This window comes from Chiroxiphia lanceolata, chromosome 8 (genome assembly GCF_009829145.1).
Source record: "Chiroxiphia lanceolata isolate bChiLan1 chromosome 8, bChiLan1.pri, whole genome shotgun sequence".
In the NCBI taxonomy this organism is placed as follows: Eukaryota; Metazoa; Chordata; class Aves; order Passeriformes; family Pipridae; genus Chiroxiphia; species Chiroxiphia lanceolata.
This window is the reverse complement of record NC_045644.1, coordinates 19,029,150-19,049,226: the sequence shown is the minus strand read 5'-3', so window position 1 is coordinate 19,049,226 and position 20,077 is coordinate 19,029,150. Positions and strand designations below refer to the sequence as shown.

Sequence of the window (20,077 nt, the reverse complement as noted above, 5' to 3'; positions counted from 1 at the left end):
CCATTTCTCTTAATAATAAATTACTGTGATAGCATTTCACTTAACCCTATGGTACTGGGACTGAACAATCAATTCACCTTCCCAGAGCTAAAATCTTTGTGGGTTCTCCATATAGGTAATCCACCAGATTGTACTTAGTGCTGTTTTATTTGAGACTGTGCTGGGGGAAGGAGCACTACATCCCTCATTTTAGATAGAAAGTGCTTTAACCAGTTTTATTTCAGTGCTGATATTTCTAACTAGCTTAAGTTACTCAATAAGCAACTAAAGTGCAGGTGTTACAACTTCATAGAACCAAAGTGAAATCAGCAGTCCCATCAGAGATGCTTAACTTTTGTAGTGAATGTTTTTTTCTAAGAGTAAAAGTAATGTCTCAGATCAATACTAAATTTGAATTAAATGAATTCTGCTATCAATGATGTGCTAACTTCTTGCAAAAAGTGTTAGATTGTATGGCAATGGAAATCATAATCTCTTTAAAGTGTAATAAATTATTGCTTTAAAGTAATGTAGAGTTAAGCAATGTGCTATTTTACAAGCAAATTGCTAATTGGTTTTTAAACACACTCAGAATGTCCTGTAGTTTTAGGCTGTATTTTTAACTTCTGATTTTGAAGACCAACATGATGTGATATTTGACAAAAATGTAACTGTGTGAATGCCTGGGGAAAAAAATACATCTCATTTCCTTTTATAGCCAGGCTATGCTATGTAAATTATACAACACTAAAAGTGATGGAAAGATATTGTTATCATTATAGCACTGCCCATATTCATGGTCCCTCAATTTAATAAAAGCTGTGGTCCAGAACCAAAAAATTTTGACCTTTAAACAAGATACAAGTGATAAGACAAAGCAGACAAATTAGGAGGCAAGAAGGAAAAAGTTAACAGCAACCTTGCAAAAACGGACTTTTTTTGCAGTAACACTGCATATCAGGAAATGATGCTGGATCTGGTTGAGCCTGCATGGAAAAATTAGAGCAGCAGAATGTAATCACCCACTTTGGAGTTTACCTAGGATATAGAGGTTAATGTTTTTGTGACTGGAAAAAGTAGCAAAGGGCTTCTAGTGCCAATTTGTGCTTTGAGATCAAAGGTGAATTCTGCTGATTTCTGTGGAAGAAGGTAGTGCCATCCAAATTAGCCTAAAATGTCCTCTCCATTCTAATCTTTGTAACACATTTTTTTATTATGTGGACTCTCTCAAGTCAAAAGAATTCCCCCTACTCTTCTTGCATAGATATGAAAGGTACATTGAGGTGAGGATAACCCACCATTTTCCGACCAACATACACCTATTTATCACATTTCTTTCTAAATTATATTATTCGATTTTGGTACATTTCATTTTATCATTTGTGCAAATTTTTATCTATTGAAAGCTAGAATCAATGAAGGAAATTTAATTTATCATTAAAGTTAATGAACTACAGCTTTGTGTCTGAACTTGACACTTAATAATAATTGTGCATTAGTAATTTCATATGCCAGGGTCACTTCATGTGCAATTTGGCTTCATTAGATTTGGCAGTCATATTTAGCAAAAAGTAAAAGAGCAACTTGACTTTTGTCAATCTTCATCTTTACTTTTGCTATTTTGTTTACTGTATAAAGACAACAAAAGAGCTAAAAACTATTACTTTTGTAGGAAAACTGACCTTCCCTTATCAAACACAGTCATGTGCATTAAATATCCTAAAGAGGAATGGATCATCTGGATTCCTAACTAAACTTTTCATGCATGCTTCTCAGAGGGAATTTACTGCGGAGTTGGTTCAGCTGTAGAATCAGTTTCATGGCATGAAAGTCTTAATCCACTATCTGGATGATGGTGAAAAACACAGGTAAGGGAGATCATGGGACACACCAGGGAACAAGATGATGAGGAAGGAGAAATCACACTTAGGTTTTGAAAATATGGAGTCAAGTTTGTTTCTGGTCTACTTTTAAAGACATGAAGCGAGAACAGATTTGCCCCATCTGGGCACCCTGAAGAACAACTGGAAATTAAGACTTTGAAAAAAAAGTTTCTGTATGAACACAACGACAACAACAATAACAACAAAGGATTAACCTTGGTAGGAACCAAGCATTCTGTGAACTGGAAAGGCTTCTGTCTAATCAGAAATGCCTTTCAATTTTTACTGCCTGGAAGGTGTTCTTGCAGAAGTCTTGTCTTTCATCTGACTGAACTTTCAGTTCTGCTTCATTACTCCATCTGTATATTGTAAAATACCTAGCTGGAAGTGTAACCAACTTTTAATTTGCTGGATGGTGTAAACAAATGTAGATTTTTTTAAAAAGTTCTGTCTGGGAAGGGTGTATTGCCTATTTATGGTTTGGACATAAATGCCCATCACAGCCCCACTACTAGAGGTGACTAATTGATTTTGACATGAGCAAGTCAGAGAGAGGCCACTCAAGTAGGTCCTCTCACAGATCTGAGAGGTTGCTAACATCAGCCACTAACCTCACTAAAAGAGTTGGAGAGCAGGCTTGTATTGACAGGAAAGTGAGAAGGGTCTTGGAGTGTAATTTCTTCCATTTGCACCACTGTATCCAGAAAAGGTTCTATACTCATAACACTCCATGGAAGCTGGTGTAAACCCACTGCACTTGAAAATACGTGAAATTGGCTAATACTGATTTTGATTAATTTAACTGCAATGACTGAATATTCATCTGTCACTTTCAAGGACAACTTTAGAGACAAGGATTTGTTTCTTCTACTGTGGCATTGAAGGACACACTAATAAAACTACGTACAAGTCTATAAAAAGATGGTCTTTAGCCAGCTTTCTCTAGATACAGTATTTTTCTTAGCCTCCTATCCCTTTCAGCTGTTGTACTCAGATTTCTTAGCTATATTAGTGGTCCCTTTTAGGATTCAGGGCTATCTGATAGTCAAAAAGCATCTTCTGTAAATAAATGACCAAACCCAAGGGGACCCAATCCTCCTTCAGTATAGCCAAAGGAAAAACTTCTTGTATCAGTGGCAGCAAGATGCAATGGAGGGAAAAAACTTCCTATCTCTTGGTTTTCCTCTGTGGTTCCACCCCTCAAAGATTAATAACTTAGAGTAACACATTGCTTTGAAGCGCCTTATGTTTAAGAGTAGCCCAGTGATGAATTTGTATCTTTACATCTTTATGACACAAAAGTTCAGAATCTTCATCAAAAGGGACTGAAAATTCATGGATAACTAGAAGTAAATTAAAACACAAATATTCTCTCACTAAAAGCAAGACAAATTCTTTTTTTAATACCAACTATTCCAAATACCCTAAGAAAAGTTCTTGCAGTGCATCTCAGGACTGGCTGCATAATAAATCAAATTTGGAATACAAAATTAGGAGGATTAAAAACAGGACCAATATTAACATTTAGATTGAGCTACAGTTTCAAAATCATCAGTGATAATTCCAAAGTAAATTTGCAAAATTTATCAACGGTCTGTCCTGAGCCTAGCAGTACATCGATGTGACACAACAAAGGAAGAACCATTTCTGTAGTCACAAAGGGAGAAGGAATGATGCACCTGGCATCAATCTTACTGCCTTTGACATCTCTGAGTCATGGTGGCAGGAACAGCATTTGGCATGAACCTGAACCAGGGCCAGAATCATCTTTCTGCATTCAGTAGGAGGTATTTCCAGGAAGATATTTAACTGATTTGCTTTAGGCTCTTAAAAATTATACAGTTATAAAAATGAATGTAGAGACAGTTTTGAAATTTAAAATTATCCTAGTGTGCATAAAGATTAAATATTTGATGTACATAATAATTTCTGAATTGAAATGGGAAAATATGGCTTGCTTTTTATAGAGGCACGAGATTATTCCATAGTAGTTATGTATTAATCTGATTCTGGGTCTCTACAAATAGTTTGGGATCAGCGAAACAATTTGCCCCACTCCAGAGTGTCTACACTAAAATACTCTTAAATGAACAATTTTCACATGAGAATCACAATCTTCTGTTGCTCAAGGCTGAATTTTTTGCTTCTTGAAAAAAAATAAACAAACAAAACCAACAAACAAACCCTGTAAATTAGAATACTGCATAGAGATTATTAGAGATGTTGGTCTCCAAAATATCTACGACTAGGTAGCTAGGAGATACTGAAGAATCAGTGAAAGTTGTGGCCAAACTGTCAGTGACAACCCTAAATTTCTTTTGGTTTGCATCTGATTCATAACAAGCCTCAAAACTGTAATGTGCAAGTGGCTACAGAGGAAAGAAGATGATCACATCAGTCTGTAACTGTGAGCTTTGAATAGGGTCTGACTGTATATATTGTGTTGATGATTGTTCTGATTTAAGATTTCAGGTTGTGTTCTGTTTCTGAAGAACAGTACTCTTCAATAAGAAAAATTAAGATTATGAAAAGTACAGTGTAGAAAGTATTTACTAAGAAATGACAACTAAATATATTTGGTTTATAGGCACTATTCATCTATAGCATTTAAAATTGAAAACCCCAGTAAATTCTCAAAATATATTAAAATGTTCAAATTGAATTGAGTGAATATTGTTGCTGTCACCAAACTAATGACTGTTATTGATAATCTATGGGAAAATAGAGAAAAAACTGTATTGAAAATAAATGTAATATAGTATCTTAATCATAAATGTATGCATATGTTAGAGAAATGTAAAGGGAAAGAATTTAGGAAGAGTAGGTGCCCTCACCATGTACTTTAGACTTTCTTAAATGTTACATCAAACTCTGAGCTTCTTCTGTATATAATGAATGTTGGGTCCAATACAGTAACCTTTGATATATTTAAATGGTTCTTAATACATGCTATCATTCATGATAACATGGTTTTTATCTGGATACATAAGCGTAGTAACTGGATAAAAAGCTGGATATGTTACTTTGCTTAAGTACCAACTACTGTATTCCAGTGCTGCTTGTCCATAAAATACCAATAAATTTTAGCTATGTGGAAAGTTGCAAGAGACTGAAGAGAGCACATTTTTTAAAAGTTCAGGTTTAAAATTAATTTAAGTCATAACGTGATTTATTCATATATATTCCATATACAAATTTTATACTCCAATTCACTGTACATTTGTTATAATTGTGGAGAGAATATACCTTATTCCTCATACCAGAGAGATGAATCTCATTAAGTATGAAATTTAACTCTCTGAAATATGGGTTTATAATTGGAATAAACTCTTAAAATGCTGTTAAAAACTTCTGTTCGAGTAAAGTAGACAGGCGGAACCAAATATGTAAACACCGATGAGTCAATAAGGGAGTTACCTTGTTGCTAAAGAATGACTTTCCTTAGAAAGATTACATCCCAGAAATTATAGCTGCAGTGATACAGCCTTCACTACACAGTCTTTTTTCACTCTCTAATGTGAATTTCTTTATTTTATTTTCTTTCTAAGAACATATATTGTAATCAATAGGAGAATTAATCAGACTATTGTAAAGTATTCAGCACTCAAGGGGGATAAAATCTCATTGCTGCAGAGAGACACATTTCTTTGCTACGAAATCATAAACTTAACATGGGTTGGGCCAGTCTCTAAAAAAAGTCTAATCTTTGAAAGAGAGAGTTGAAATCTGGTTCCTGAATACTGTGGTTATGTGCCTCTCTGTAGTGACTTTCATGAGCTGAGTCCTAAAAGATGTGACTTCATTATAAGATCTATGGACATTGTTCCTCAAAGACACAAAACATTACAGATTCCAAAAGAAAATGTAGAAAACCCCGGCACCCTACAGAATCAGACTTACAGGGCCAAATTCTTATTTCCTCTCTACTTCAAGGGGAACCCACCTGTGAATTTCAGAGGAGAATATTCCACTGTCTGCAGCCAGTTTGCAGATAGATATTCTTTCAGTAAAAATGCATAAAAACATGACACGGGATAACTGCAATCGAAAGTGGTGCTATGCTTGTTCTTGCTAACTTTATATGCCCTTTCTCCTCTGCCCTTTGGCTGATGCCAAATACCAAGGACCTCCTAGAGTATCTGCCTATAACAGACAGCCACAGCCATTCTTCATTTTTTTTTTTCTTTTTTCGTTCACCTTTCATAAAAGCTCATTCTACATAACAGTAGACCAGACTGGTGGCCTAGAACTGGATCTAATACATCTAATACATAATCCACATACTAGCACTTCAAAGATTGAAGCTTCAAAGCCATGCTGTCTGCTGCTGCCGTGCCAGAAATAGTAGAACCCAAGCACCATAGTAGTATTTCTCTTCTATGTTTATTGATTTATGTCCTTTTTAAGGCATTATGTAATTCTCTGCAATGAGGCAGTCTCCTTCCAGACAGAGGAACAGGGAATGAAGGGCCAAATGATATGCTGATGCTGAGGTTAATAGGCAGCACCACAACACAGGTAAAAGAACCTGAGCAGACTTTTACACTTTCTTCTTCATGTACTAAAGAAAAAGGTAGTCCTAAATGAAAGATGAAGAGCTAAGATTTTAGCTTATTCTGTCCACTCCTCTCAAAGTCTGTCCATGGCTTCTCAAGCAGCTAATCTTATTGTAGTCAATGTTGCTGTGGTTTGCTTATTGCTAATAAGTTAAAGCTAGTTCTTGAATTCTAAAAGTGCCACAGTTATACCTTTGCTTGCAGAAGAGAGATGTTCAAAGCCTCTGATCCTGATTTTGATGCTGACTGGTTCTATTGGCTGACAAAGACTCAGGGTCTTCTTTCACCACATCATTGAGGATGACGTGGTTTCCAATCATTAGTGATACACAATAGATGTAAATAGTAAATTATCATTATTTGTACTCTTCTGGAATCTCAATCTAAAAATCTCTAAATCAGTAAAGTTTATGAAGCATATGCCAAAACTTCCATAAAATCAGGCTGCTTTTATTTTAGAAACTGCGAACTGTAATGTAGGGACTTGCCTAAAGACACATTAGAGAGCTGTAGAAAAGAAATTAGGAAACCAGTTTCTTAACTGAGAGTCTTTAGTCACAGGTTATAATCATTGGTAATCTTTCTGCTGTTTGGAGTTCAGTGCTGTTTCCTAAGTAATAGTACTTAGTACAAATCCTTGAATAAATAATATACTTAAACGTGTTTTCCAGAATCATGTGAACTGTGCTATGCAAATGAAGATTTATCCCTGCTGTAAGAGCAGTAACAATTTAGCACCTTCTATTCCTTTGCCTTCAAGAGAAAATAAAGATATGCTGAGGTACTCTGATTTTTAGTCAGTGCAATTCTGTCATATGAAATGGGATTTAATGTAAAAAACCCCACAGGGTAATTATTAGATACTGCTGTGCAAAGCCAGGAAGATGAGTGATTTAATACTTATTTAATTGATAATGAGATTAAGAGAAATACGTAAGAACCTACCTGTACCAGTTGGACAGATGCCGCATCCAGAATAGTCTGAAATCTTCTATATTTTTGCCCAATAATGATTGTTTAGACCATAATAGTTGTAAATATAACATTAAACATATTCAGGACTTGATTGGACTTTTTTTCTTGGGTTTTTTTTTTCTCTCTTTCTCTTTCTTTCCTTCCGTCTTCTCTCTTTTTTCCCTTTTTCTTCCTTTCTCTCTTTCTCCTGCTTTGTTTGTGTCTCGTAACCAAGCACTGTGTGGTCCGGCAAGTGGTTAAGCAAGTAAACAGTGAGGTTCCTTTTCTTGCTTGCAAGCCAAGCCTAGCAGCTCCTGGTTTGAAGTTGAGGGCAACGTCATGTCTGCTAAGGCTGTTTACACTCCTTCCTTTTTTTTTTCCTTTCCTTTTTTTTTTTTTTCCTCTCCCCTCTGGCAGTTCACCCGCCAGGTAATGGGAGTCAGCTTTTAGGAAGTGGCTCAGTATAAATCTCTGGGTCCGTCGACTTACAAGAACTCAATTGGATTACCTGACGCACACGGGAGCATTAGATCTAAAACCCCACAGACTGATGTCCCTTTCAGCCCCCTGCCAATCCAGGGAGCAACTGTACAGCAAAGCAGAGACTGATGGTCTAAGGGCGTGAGTGTGTCTTTTATGAGCAGCAAAATCCTTCAGATTCAATAAACAATGCGGATAAGATTTTGATGGGTCTATCTGGCATGAAAAAAAAAAAAACCTGAAAGAAGGGAATTTGATGTTTTCTTAATATAGCCTAGTCTGAAAAATTTTAGTTAGTTATGGCAGGGTGCAGCTGTGCTCAGATCAAGGCAAAGGGAGTTGGTGGGATGCTGCAGGGCAACTGTGAGCTGAGCATAAGAAAGTGAAGGTAAAAAAACCTTAGCAAAACAGAAGAAAGTACTATTGGAATTATTCAATAAGCTCTTCACGTTAATTGTTCCTCCATTTTTCCAGCTCTGTTTCTCTTGCATTCTATTTTTGTATTATTTTTATAAGAAGTCCACAAACCTGCATTTATTTACTCTTTCTCCCTATATTTTGTCCCTGAGCAATGACATTTGCAAATGCATTTTCAGCTACAGTCTTTATGGCAATACCTCAAAGACGTCTCTAGTGTAGATTTCTCTCTTCATGTCAAAATGAAAATCTTGGTCTGTCTCTCATTGCCCAACTTCATGCAATAGGTGAACAGTTCATTTAAGTTCAATGTGGCCACAGAAAAATAAAAAAAAACCAAAAGTCCCCTATTTCCATATTTTTCACTCCTTTTTCCTTTCTTAGTCACTGTGAATGCTGCCACTGTTATCCCCAGCCCACATCCTGAGTTTCACATTCAGTTTGGTCAACCCTTCCACTGTATCTGGGTCTTGACATGTACTTTTGAGGAAAATATACAAGCTATGGTCTTTTTTATTTATCTTTAAAGAAAATGTATTCGGGCTTTCATCATCTCAAGTGCTGTAAATCCCTCTCTTTTGACACTGAGAAATTCAATATTGCCTTATCCAAAATGTCACATAAAATATCCATTTTGCTGAATTCTCACACTGGGCACATCACCCATCCTTTGGTATCCCCTCTCTGATCCCTTTACTTTATAGCACAAAAATAAAAGTATTTCTTTTCTAAATATGCTCTTGCTCCAGAAGTCATAAATCTGATCTGATGGGCAGCCTGACAGAACTGCAGGCAGGATTAAAACTAGATAGAAAAGTCTCACATCTATGATGTCCCAGACAGAACATTTTGGAATTGGCAAACCAACATCTACTGATAAACCTTACCAACTGTGCAATAAAAACTATTTGTTGACCCTTTCCCTGTGACCACTGATAATGCTCTTCAATTTTTGAATTCATGGATCCAAATACCAACAGATCAGCAAAAAGGCTGTTAATGATAAGAAGAAACTGAGCATTGATGCACCTCAGGAAGTATTCTGCCTGATGGTCTAATAGAGTCATACTAGCAGGAGAAAAGCAACACAGAAGTTTGTAGCTGCTCCTTCCCCAGGTAATGAGTGGGGAGGAGATAGGAAGTTATTTATAGTGGTGCATCTGTAGCTACCAGATTAGATTTAAGTAGATGTGTGTATAATGCTGTTTGTGGGGTTAACAGGGGTGTGTTGAATCATTTTGTTGGGAATAATGTGTTGTGTGAACATGCTCCTGTTAAATAAGGTGGAAATGTTGTTCTGATTAACTAATCAGAGTTCCTAAATAATTCATGCTTTATTGCTTTAAGAAAAGACTTGATCATTCTTCTCACGAAAACATGCAAATGCAAACCTGTGGTAGTTGTTTTGGTGTCAGCAACAGTTCCAGATTTGTGAGATCAAATTCTCGTTCATGGTTCCTTCTTTATTCTAAAGAATCATTGAAAACAGACATTTTAGAAAATTATTCACGACCTATGGGCTTAAACCAGTAGTATTTCAGACTCCTAAACTCAAAATAGACAGTATGAGAGCTTCAGATGAATTAATTCTGTTCACCTATTGAATCCATAGGGTGTACAGATGACACGTATGGAATTGCAGCAGTTTATGTAACTAGATCACTATGAAAGAAGGTTAACAAGATGAAAGACTATTTATCCCAGTGAGGAAACTGCTGGATGGAGGCTTAGGAACCCCCTTATGTTCCTTCCAGCCTTGTGAGAACTGGCAATGGTTAGAATCCAATTATTCTCTGACATTAATGCCTTTTTATCCCACAGAAGCTGAAGTGTGGGAAGCTCTTAAAGTTTACATAAAGGTGAAGATTGCTATTTACTTCTCAGCTGATGGTGGTACAAGCAAGCTGTCAAAACTACAACCACAGCTCAGGCCTGGAGTTTTTGTTAAATGGAGATCTATAGTGCTTCTGTTAAGGTTTAACTGGTTTTAGTTCAGAGTCCCATACAGTGGATCATAAACTTCTTAAGCTGTCAGACTAAATAGAGATCACTTAAGCCTTCAGAAAAATTGAGGAATCTCCCTTTTTGTTTTAAATCTGCTCAAGACATATAATAGGACTTAACCACTTTTTCTGATAGTGAACTTCCACACATCATCCCTATGCCCAGTAGACATACAGATTAAAGTTTTATTTCCATCATGGTTTCTAAGCAGTTTGGAATTTGTCCACTATATTTAGCTTAGCAAAGTAATATAGGGATGTGAGTCTATGCTCTTATTCTGGTCTTTGCTGCCAAGGGTGTTTCGCAGCAGTATCTTCATGGGAATTAAAAAAAAAAAAAAAAAAGGAAAAGAGGCCAGTATCTGAATAGTCTGTTTCCCTTTAGAAATAATCAAAAACACCTCTAAACTGAGAGTGGAGGTATTTTGGGGTTTGTTTCTAAGTTTGTGTTTGAAGAAGGCAGGAAGGCAGCACAACATTTACTGTCACTCGTGACAGTAACTGCTTTTCCTTAAGAACAACAGCTGGCAAAATCTGGCTGAAACCCCTGGGAGTTCCTATATCTTTAGCAAGTTCTATGAATGGATGAGACCAAATTAAAATACTACTTTTGATACAGTCTCTTTAATTTGCTTTTGCTTCTTACACTGCTTTTGAAATGTGATGTAAGGCAAAAAGCATTACTGGACAAGCAGCTCATGTTTGTGATACCTGATTTACAGCTCTGCTGATCCCAGAAGTAATTCAGTGAGGAGCCAGTATTCCTATGAAACATACTCTAATGCATCTATCTAGGATACAGGAAGAGAGGGTGTGAAATGATTACTATTTAATGCCAAATGTTCTCAGATTGTAATGCAGCCACCCTCTAAATAAGAACAGTAAGTTCGGGCCATTAATCTGAGGAAAGAAAGATTGAAACTTCTTTAAAGGTTTCTGGAATATCGGGATGGAATTCCATGTATACACTCAATGTATAGTTTCATGAAAAGCAGTTACATGGATGCTTATTATAAGGGGAAAAAAAATCATCTCCTTTCTCTCTTGGAATAGAAATTTTATATTTGTTATGCTCTTTGTCACAACAATGGAACCTGTGTACATTCATGTATACTTGTGTATATTAAATTAACATTTTCTTACAGAGTGAAAATAATTTTTTTCTACAATAGATGAAGTGATCAAAATATATCTTTATTTCAAAACCCTAGAATGAGTGTACATAAGTGGTTACAGGGTACTATTCCATAAGGCAGAGATGTTTGCAGGCACCAAACTAGCACAAAGAGGTACAGTTTCACCCAAGGGGAATCATTTGCTGTTGAAGGTATCCTCCTTATTCTGCCTGGTTCACTGAATGCTAAGTACTGTATTGTGCAGTATAGACATAAAACACACTATTAATTATCCTCAAAATGCTTTGGTAAAATCATGAACCAATAAGATGAACCAAGACAAAAGAGATAAAACTAAGTTGTCTGTATTCCTCTACCTGCCATTTAGCTCACTGTCCCCACATTTAGTTGTTTTTCAAAACTACTTTCAGAAGTCAGCAGGTTTTGTATTGGAATCATTATATGGAATTCTAGATTGAACTAGCATTTAGACAGTAGACAGGATGTAAGATAATTGGTGTTGGCCAATTTAATTTTCTAGCTCTTTTCAGAGATAATGTATGACACATTATTTGCTATAGGAGAGGTGTTTGCAGTTGAAACTAAAAAACTGTGACAAGAATTGGTGCATTCCTGGGAAGTAATTTTTTTAACTAGAAGGACAAATTTGGAAATGAAGAACACAGAATGCTGGTTTGAGAGATTGTAACTGAAAGTTTGCCTTCAGTATCCCCCAAGTTCAGTGCCAGAGTCATCAATAGTGTTGTTCTTTATAAGGTCACTAAGTGTTGGTTAACTTTAGATGGTCTCATGTAGCAGAAACTATGAACAGGGGATGGTACAGGAGCTTTCCCAACTATGATCACCTTCTAATAACAAGGAAGAAAAAGGTGATATAAAAGTCCTTTATGGACTTGTTCTGAATCCTGGAAATGCCTTTTGCACTGGAATTATTCTTAGAAAGGCAAATACTAAGTCTTCATTGATAAGGGTGCAGGAAGGGATATCAGTATGTAATTTAGAAAGACAGGCATGGAGTACAGATATAAATTATGTTTGACAGATTCCTGAACTAAAACCCACAGCTGGAAAGCTGCACACATTTACAATCAATCTCTCCCCACTAAAGAAACCACAACAACTTGGTTGTGACTGAGGTAGAACATATTGTCACAGTCTAACCCAGTGAACCCTCTGTCTAATGTTATCCTCAGTCAATGCTAAACCCCAAGAACTTTTCTTGAATTTACCTGTGAAAAGTTTCCACTGAATAATAGAATAAATAAAGAACACCCTATGATGTGCTAATATCACTGTATAGAAATATGAGATATGTGATACCATAAACACTGTTTTCTAAATAGTTAAACTACACTTCCCTCCACAAACCATTTCCAGCTGGCTGAGTATGTCTAATGATTGTAGACTTGGCTGCCTAGTTAATCAGTGTACCAATTAATATAAATTGGCTGCACATCGAATTATGGCAGCTTGGAAAGAACTTGTCAGGGACAGCAAAGAAGAGGTTAATAGTATCAATGATATTTGAGAGAACACAGTTTCTTGACTAGATATTCAGCCATGTCTGAGCTTCAGTATCCCTTAGCCAGGAACACAGCCCCACTCTCACCTTCACATCTATAACCTGTCGCATGGTGCCCCATGGTGGCTGCTTGCCTTCTGTAACATGAAGCCAGGACATGCTCCGTTCATTTTGGTTACTGCTAAAAAAAAATATTTACCCCAGTTCATCATTATTTGCTAATAGTCAGAATTCAAGTGTGTAACAACATTTTGCAACTACTGACTGTTTCTAGTTCCATTCAAAGAGGGAATACAGGTCCCTCTAGCTGGTTACTTGGAGTTGATTTCATACTGTTTTTCAAGACATAATTAAATAAAAAATATAATTGTCACAATGTTTCTTTTATTAGATTATTTTTAATTTTTCATTATTAAAATGAAACATTTTTACATTACCTGTATTTATCAACCATTAGTTTGTGTGATTTTTCTTTGTACATCTTTTTAGGCTGTAATATGTATATTAGTTTGGGGTTTGGTTGTAATTATTTTCTAGCAAATTTCCATTTCACTTTCTTATGTGAAATGCAGCTTCTTTGCCACAACCAATGGTAAACAAAAATGTTTCAGAAAAGATATTATTACCAAACTTCTTTCACATAAACATTTGCATTACTTCTATAATTTTGTAAAACGTTTCACAGTCTGGATTTTCTTTCCATGTGTATCTATCTCCCTTAGCAAACAATATCTTGTCTTCACCTGTTTTCATAAGGTGAAAACATTCATGAATGTTGATCCTGGCTGTGACATTTCAAGCCTCAGTTTGGAAAAACTGGCCCCAAGTACCCACAATTCCTATTGATGTCTTCTTAATGAAGTAATTAGTGAGGTGAGGAGAGGGTTTGTTAATTGGCCTAATTTCCAGAAGGTGGTTTTCAGTGCTGCAAGGTACCCCGGTGGCTATATAATGATAATATATATAAATGACTAAAATAAATAATGATAGAATTACAGCGGCTGCATATATGCAGAGGTGGCTCAACCTGAGAAGTCACATGAAATTCCGATGTTAGAATGAAAGTCGGTTTCATTGGGGGCCCAAAAAAATGCCTTTACATGGGGAACAAACAAGAGGAGTTAGAGACATGCACATGCCTACAGGGCTGTGATCCTCTTGGCATCATAGAGATCTGGTGGGATGGAATCCCTTTGTGCTGCCCTTCAGATGCTCTCTGGCTGACCTGTGATCCCTCTTCAGGCACTGGCATCAAACTGGTAGGAGAAGGATGGATTGAGGTTCCACTCTCCGGCAACTTTAGTTTACGGCCCTCTTCAACCCCTTGTTAAGCCCATGACTGAAGTTGCTCTTCCCCTTTGTGATAGATGACTCCCACCAGCCCCCAGTAGACCAGGTTTCTCAAAGTGAGTGCCATGGTCAAAGAAGCAGAACCTCTGGCTGTGGCACCAGTTCTGTAACCATATGATTTACCAGATTCAACTGGCCCTTTCAAACACCTCCCCTTTGACCAGGAGGACTGATGAAAAAACTGCTTGCTCTCCAGAATCACTTAATGCCAATCTCAGGGCTCTGTGATAGTTCTTGGTACTCCTCAGACTGATCCTAGCTGTATCACAGGATCAGATGTGTTCCAGATGAGCAAACAGCAGCAGACAATAGCCAGTGGACTGTACAAGGCCTGGCAGTCTCCCAGTGACACCCTTGGTGAGCAGCTCACCTCTCTACAGAGCACGTCAAACGAGAGCCTCTGTACCTCGCAAAGAGAGTCATCTACCGCTGTCAGCCGGCACCTTTTCTTTGGAGCACAGGTTGTTATTCGGGGAGCAGATGGGGCTGCCTTACTCAGCTCCAGCATCTCTTCTGATGTGACAGGTCTTTTCTCTTCAGTCTGCAGAGCAGTGAAGCGGTTCTGCAAGGGCACATGCCTAGAATATCTTGATTCTATTTTCAGTTTGTCTAAAAATGACTGTAGGCATAATCAGATATTTACTTGAAAAACAACTACTGTGGTTTAAGCAGTTACCACCTTGTGTCTGTTCGCTACAGTCCCACTCCGCTGACTTACTATTTGTATTATGCGAATCCATTTTGGTGCAAAAATAAATCAGTATTTTTTACTATGGCTGTTTTGTGGACAAAAATGACTGCTCCTTCTATCTTTTGGCCTCTTGTTTATTGCTATAGAATCTAATTTTTGACATTTTGATTTTTGTACGTCAAAATTTGGGTCAGACATTCAGATCCATTGCCTTGACTCCAAAGATTTCGGCCTGAATTTTTTGCTTTGCAGTTTATAAATATCAATATACTTTAACTTTGTTCATTGCCAAGAGTGTGGTAATTGATAAGATGGCCAAGATGAATGTGACCTATCCAGATTAAATTTTGCCTGCAGCGTATTTTGGGGTTCATATTACCCCTTCTGCCAGCTGAGCTTTGCTTATAGCACATGTAAACATGGAAGGGAGCACAATGTCTGGGTCTGATCTAACGTGCTGCAACAAGAAAAAGCTTTGAAGCTAAAACCCGGCTAATTCTGTTTGGGATCTATCCCATGGAAATGATCAGAGGTGATGTGAGAAATGTGTCTTAAAAGCCCAGAGGCATCTAAAGGGGACTGGTGGTAGAGTCTGAACAATAGTGTTTGGGTTTTGGGGGTTTTTTGTATAGATATAAAGGAGGTGTTATATATATGTCTTTGGGATCTGTAAAAAACCCACTCTAACATATGGAATGAAAGTGGGCTTGCTTAAATTAAGTGAGAATTTTAAGGGCAGTGTGCAGAGATCTCACTAAAATAGGCATATGAGTATGTACATGGACAGTTTATGGAGGTGAAACTTTTAACACCAAGATAGTAGACAAAACTGGAATATTCTGAAGCACTACGTTTACTGTGTAAAAGTCCATGCTTATTAAAGAGGGATAAAAGCTGTTATCAACACAGGACACGTTTGACAATGAAGTAAATCTGAAATGTCCATTTTCACAGTACTCTCTGCCTAACTGGCAGATTTTATATATTTTTAAAATACTGCTCATAAGGCCTTTTTCTGTACTATGTAGTAAAAATACACAAAGGCTTGCTTCAGGGTGCTGAGTGGCCTCCTTTTGTGCCTAAGCAGGGACATTCCTGGGGAGGGGGCGGGGGAAAAAAAAAACCAACAAACCAACCAACCAACCAACCAAAAAACCAAACCAAACAAAAACAAAAACCAATAACCAAAAAACCAAACCAACCAACCAAAAAACCCAACAAAACCAAAAAAACCCAACTAACCAAAAAAAAAAAAAAAAAAACAACCAAAAAACCAAACCAAAAAACCCACAAAAAACCCGAACAACCAACCCAAAACACCAAAAACAATTATATGCCAAGGAAAATACTGAAAATCCAAGGAGTGAGTACTCATGTCAGGTGCCAGGAGCCAAAGGCAATGGTAATGAAAAACTCAAAATCCCACAAAGAGGTGCTTAAGATTTAGAGGAAAAACACTACCAGCGCAGATACAGAACAATAAAACGTTACACCACTCCAGACGCCCAATAATGAGATAAAGCGCTGCCATGCCAGCCCTGCCGCGGGAAGCCTGGAGCTGCCAGGGCCGTGAAGGACATCTTGGAGCAGCAGCAGCCCCGATGCCAGAGTATGACGGCTGGGTGCCAGCGCCCTGGCGGAGAGCGCGAGGGCAAGGCCTGGAAACACGCAAACATTTTACGAAACCCCAGCAGGGAGAGAGGCCTGGCCACCGGGCGTCATTCGGGAAAAGGACCTCTCCAAGAGAAGAGCAACGCTACGCCCAAGCCCGGGGCAGCAGGAGCACCGCAAAGCCTCGGCGGGGCCCGGGCGGGGCCGGGCTGGGGGTCCGGGAGGGGCCGGGCCGGGCGCGGGGCAGCGCCGGGCGGGGCGAGCGCAGGGGGCGGTGCAGCCGCAGCCGCAGCCGCGGCGGGCGGAGCGCGGTGCGTGAGCGCGGCCCGGCCCCGGCTCATTACTCAGCGGCCGAGGCCGGAGGCGGCGGGCGGTGAGCGGAGCCGCGGCCCCGCGGGAGCGGCGGTGGGGACATGGAGCGGGGTCGGCGCGGTGCGGGAGCCGGGCGGGCAGGCGGGAGGGCGGCGGTGGCCGGGGCCGGCCCCGGCCCGGGCGTTTTGTTTACGTTCCGACGGGCAGCGGGCGGGAAGGAGCCGGGGACGGCCCGTGCCCTTGCCCGGGGGCGGGCGGCGGTGCGCGGCTCTCTGGCCCGGTGACCTCCCGTGTGTGCTCGGGGCTGGGGAGTCTGGGGATGTGCGGGTGGATAATGGCGGGGGGCTCTTTGTTGGTGTGGCAGGAGGGGCAGGAGGCTCGGCGCGGGGCTCCTCCTCCTCCTCCTGGGAGCTGGGGCACCCGGGCAGGCCGAGATGGCCTCTCGTCTGCGGGGAAGGAAGGTTCTGCGGGAGAGGAGGGGAAAATGCAACCTTCCGTGGTCAGCTGCCATGACCTTGCTCCTAAAAATGCCTCTTAAGGCGTAAAAATATTCCTCTGGGATAATGTAACTGCTCCAGATCCGGGGGCTGGGGGGTGACCGGCAGCGTCTTTGATTCCTTTGCCTTTGAATTCTTACATTTCTTGCAAAAGGAGCCACTGTCTCTTTGCAGAATTTCTTTTGCCCTTTGGTTTCTCTGTGTTGTTACCTCCAGTTTTCCTCCCAAAGCGTGTTTCTTTATGCCTTTCTGCTTGGAGTAGTTCCATCAGTGAAGTTTGACCTGAGCTCCTCTAATCTACAAAAACAAATGCCACTTGATTATTTATTCCACCCCCAGCTACAGTAATGGTTTTGGACGTATTGTGTCGTTTTAAATCTCAGTGTTGTGCAGAACAGGCTTGCTGACGGCTTTCAAGCAATCGAAAAATTCTACACGCTTTGGCCTATCTGATAATATAAACACAAAGGGTGTTATGCTTGTTCGGGGATGGAAAGTATTACTTGCCCTAGGGCATATGCATGTGGAATTGAGCAAGCTTGCTTACTGCAGCTTGGTTTTACTTACAGGTGTGGAGACTTTAACAGTGATGGTCTTGCAGGTCACAGGGGACTTGGTCTCAGTTCTAGAGGTGCCAGCAAATGCAGTTCTGGGCCCGAATGATGTGTGTCTACATGTGCCTGCAGGTATATCAGTGTATTAGATAACTTGGCAATGGTTTAAACTGTAACATGAAATGAAGCTGGGCCAAACCTTTTTAAGAATACTGTCGAAGTGAGTTCACTGACTTATTTGAGCATTCCTTGTGTATAATGAAGGAAACTTTATTCTTCTAACAGTAGTTAATAAAAATGTTGAATTTCAGATAGTCCCTTGCTTTCATCTCGGTCTGTAGGAGCAGCCATCTTGCCTTTTTGCCCTGTTTGATTTGAAGATGTGTAACACAGGCTAGTTTGACAGTAGGATGCTGTTCTGGAGTTCTGCAGGACATGTGATGCCAGGGCAGGGACCAGACACGTTGCAGGCTGCCTGCCAGATCTTGATAGTTTTCAGGAGGGCCAGCTGGGCAAAAGTATGGTAGGAGAAGAGAGGGAGAAGCATCTGCTGAACCGAGAGTAATTCAGAGTTGCAGAGGGTGTACAAAATCGTACTATGAAACAAGGAATTTTAATAATGTCTTCCACTGCAAAAGTTCCCAAGGCTTTTAGACCATTGGTTTGTATAAGGATTCAAAGTAATCTTGAGGGCTACCATATACTTCATGGAGACTTCTAGGTCAGAAATATTAGTGAGGGGATCTGATAGGGTTCCAAGTCCTATAGTTCTGCTTGTTCTAGGCAGAAGTAGAGTTGCCTTTTGTGTGTGGTTTTTGTGTTTTAAGTTTAACCCTGCTCTTTAGGGACCAAGGCTTTTGCTGGCTTTATATGTGTGCAGGTATAAGCTCCTTTGCAAGTGCTTTAGGTAAAATTGTTACATTAGTGAATTGTTACACAAAATTAGGGAATAAATGTTTGGAGATGGTAACAGCCGAATTTATTTTCTGCCCGCTACTTACCTGAAATGAATTGGTGTGTTTCTTTCATGTGCTGTTTGTTTATTTTCTTAAACAATGAGCTAATGCATTAGTATTTGAGATCATAATCCTACCTGGCTATTTATTTACTGTATATGTGTTTTGGTTTCTTTTTTATCCTTCCTCAACTGCCTAAATTGTTTGGATGCTTATTCCTCAAAAGATGCATGCACCTCCTCATTTCTGAAGATTGATCCAGTACTCTGAACAAATACAAATGGCCTTCCTAATAATTTGCTAAGTATGGTGTGCTATTTCTTAAATTTAATTTACCACACCCTTCCCCCCCCCTTGGGGGAAGAAAAGGGCTCTGTGTATATAGTTTTACTGTATGTTATATTTAATATATGTAATGTATCATTTTGGGAATTAGACAAATGTTGTTTTGCTCCTAGTTTTTTTAATAAAGGCTAAATGTATTGTATTGCTGTAAATGTTCCCTTTAAAAAAAAAAACCACCTTAGTCCTTAGTTCAAAACCTGCAGAAACAGGCTTCTATTTATGTTACGGAAAGATCTTTTGAAAGCTCTTTAAAAATCCAGTTGAGACTACTTATGTTGCTTGCCTGCTGTGAAATTCACCACAGTTTTGCCATGAGTTCTGAAAACAGTTTTTACTATGATTTAAGAATCTAAACATATAGCTTTCAAATCTTTCAAGAATCCCCTTGTTTATATGGAGTTGGAAATTCGCCTTTCAATTTGATAAAGGTCCTTTCTGACTGTCTTCATGAAAAGATGAGCTGCATTCAAAGAAGCATTCAGTGCTCTATTACAAGGTGTATTTGTATGAAAGTACAGTCATAATCTCTTTTATTTGTGTATGTTCTCTTTAACAAAGACTGTAGTGTCGGTGAAAGATACTTGGTTGATATAATTGCTCTGAAAAGTCAAGGACTTAGTGTATATATTTCTATGACACCACACCGTAGTTTTGTGTTCAGTGGCTGCCTTGCTTAAGCAGTTTCTGTTACCTGCTGTTCCCCCTTGCCAGCTGCCGCGTGGCAAAATAGATCAAGGAGCTAACTGATCCAGCTGAAACAAATCTTCCTCTTGGACTATTTTTCAGCCTGATTAATTCCCTTATGTGTCTGAACCAAACGGCTGTGCCGTT

At 39.0% G+C, this 20,077-nt stretch overlaps 2 protein-coding genes across 7 annotated transcripts in view; one reads left to right on the top strand and one right to left on the bottom strand.

Moving 5' to 3' along the window:
• The window catches only part of FRMPD2 (FERM and PDZ domain containing 2), a 73,766-nt gene extending 66,271 nt beyond the window's left edge, over positions 1 to 7,495 (bottom strand). The window contains exon 1 of the mRNA XM_032695359.1: positions 7,364 to 7,495. The gene's annotated coding sequence lies outside the window, so the exon portion shown is untranslated. The remainder of the gene's footprint in view (positions 1 to 7,363) is intronic.
• MAPK8 (mitogen-activated protein kinase 8) overlaps positions 1 to 20,077 on the top strand; it is a 137,352-nt gene that overhangs the window by 73,988 nt on the left and 43,287 nt on the right. For 3 of the 6 annotated variants that reach the window (XM_032695365.1, XM_032695370.1, XM_032695369.1), the window contains exon 1: positions 16,871 to 16,955. The exons of 1 other annotated variant lie outside the window; for it this stretch is intronic. The gene's annotated coding sequence lies outside the window, so the exon portion shown is untranslated. 2 more of the 6 variants (XM_032695371.1, XM_032695366.1) reach the window with 2 other exon arrangements.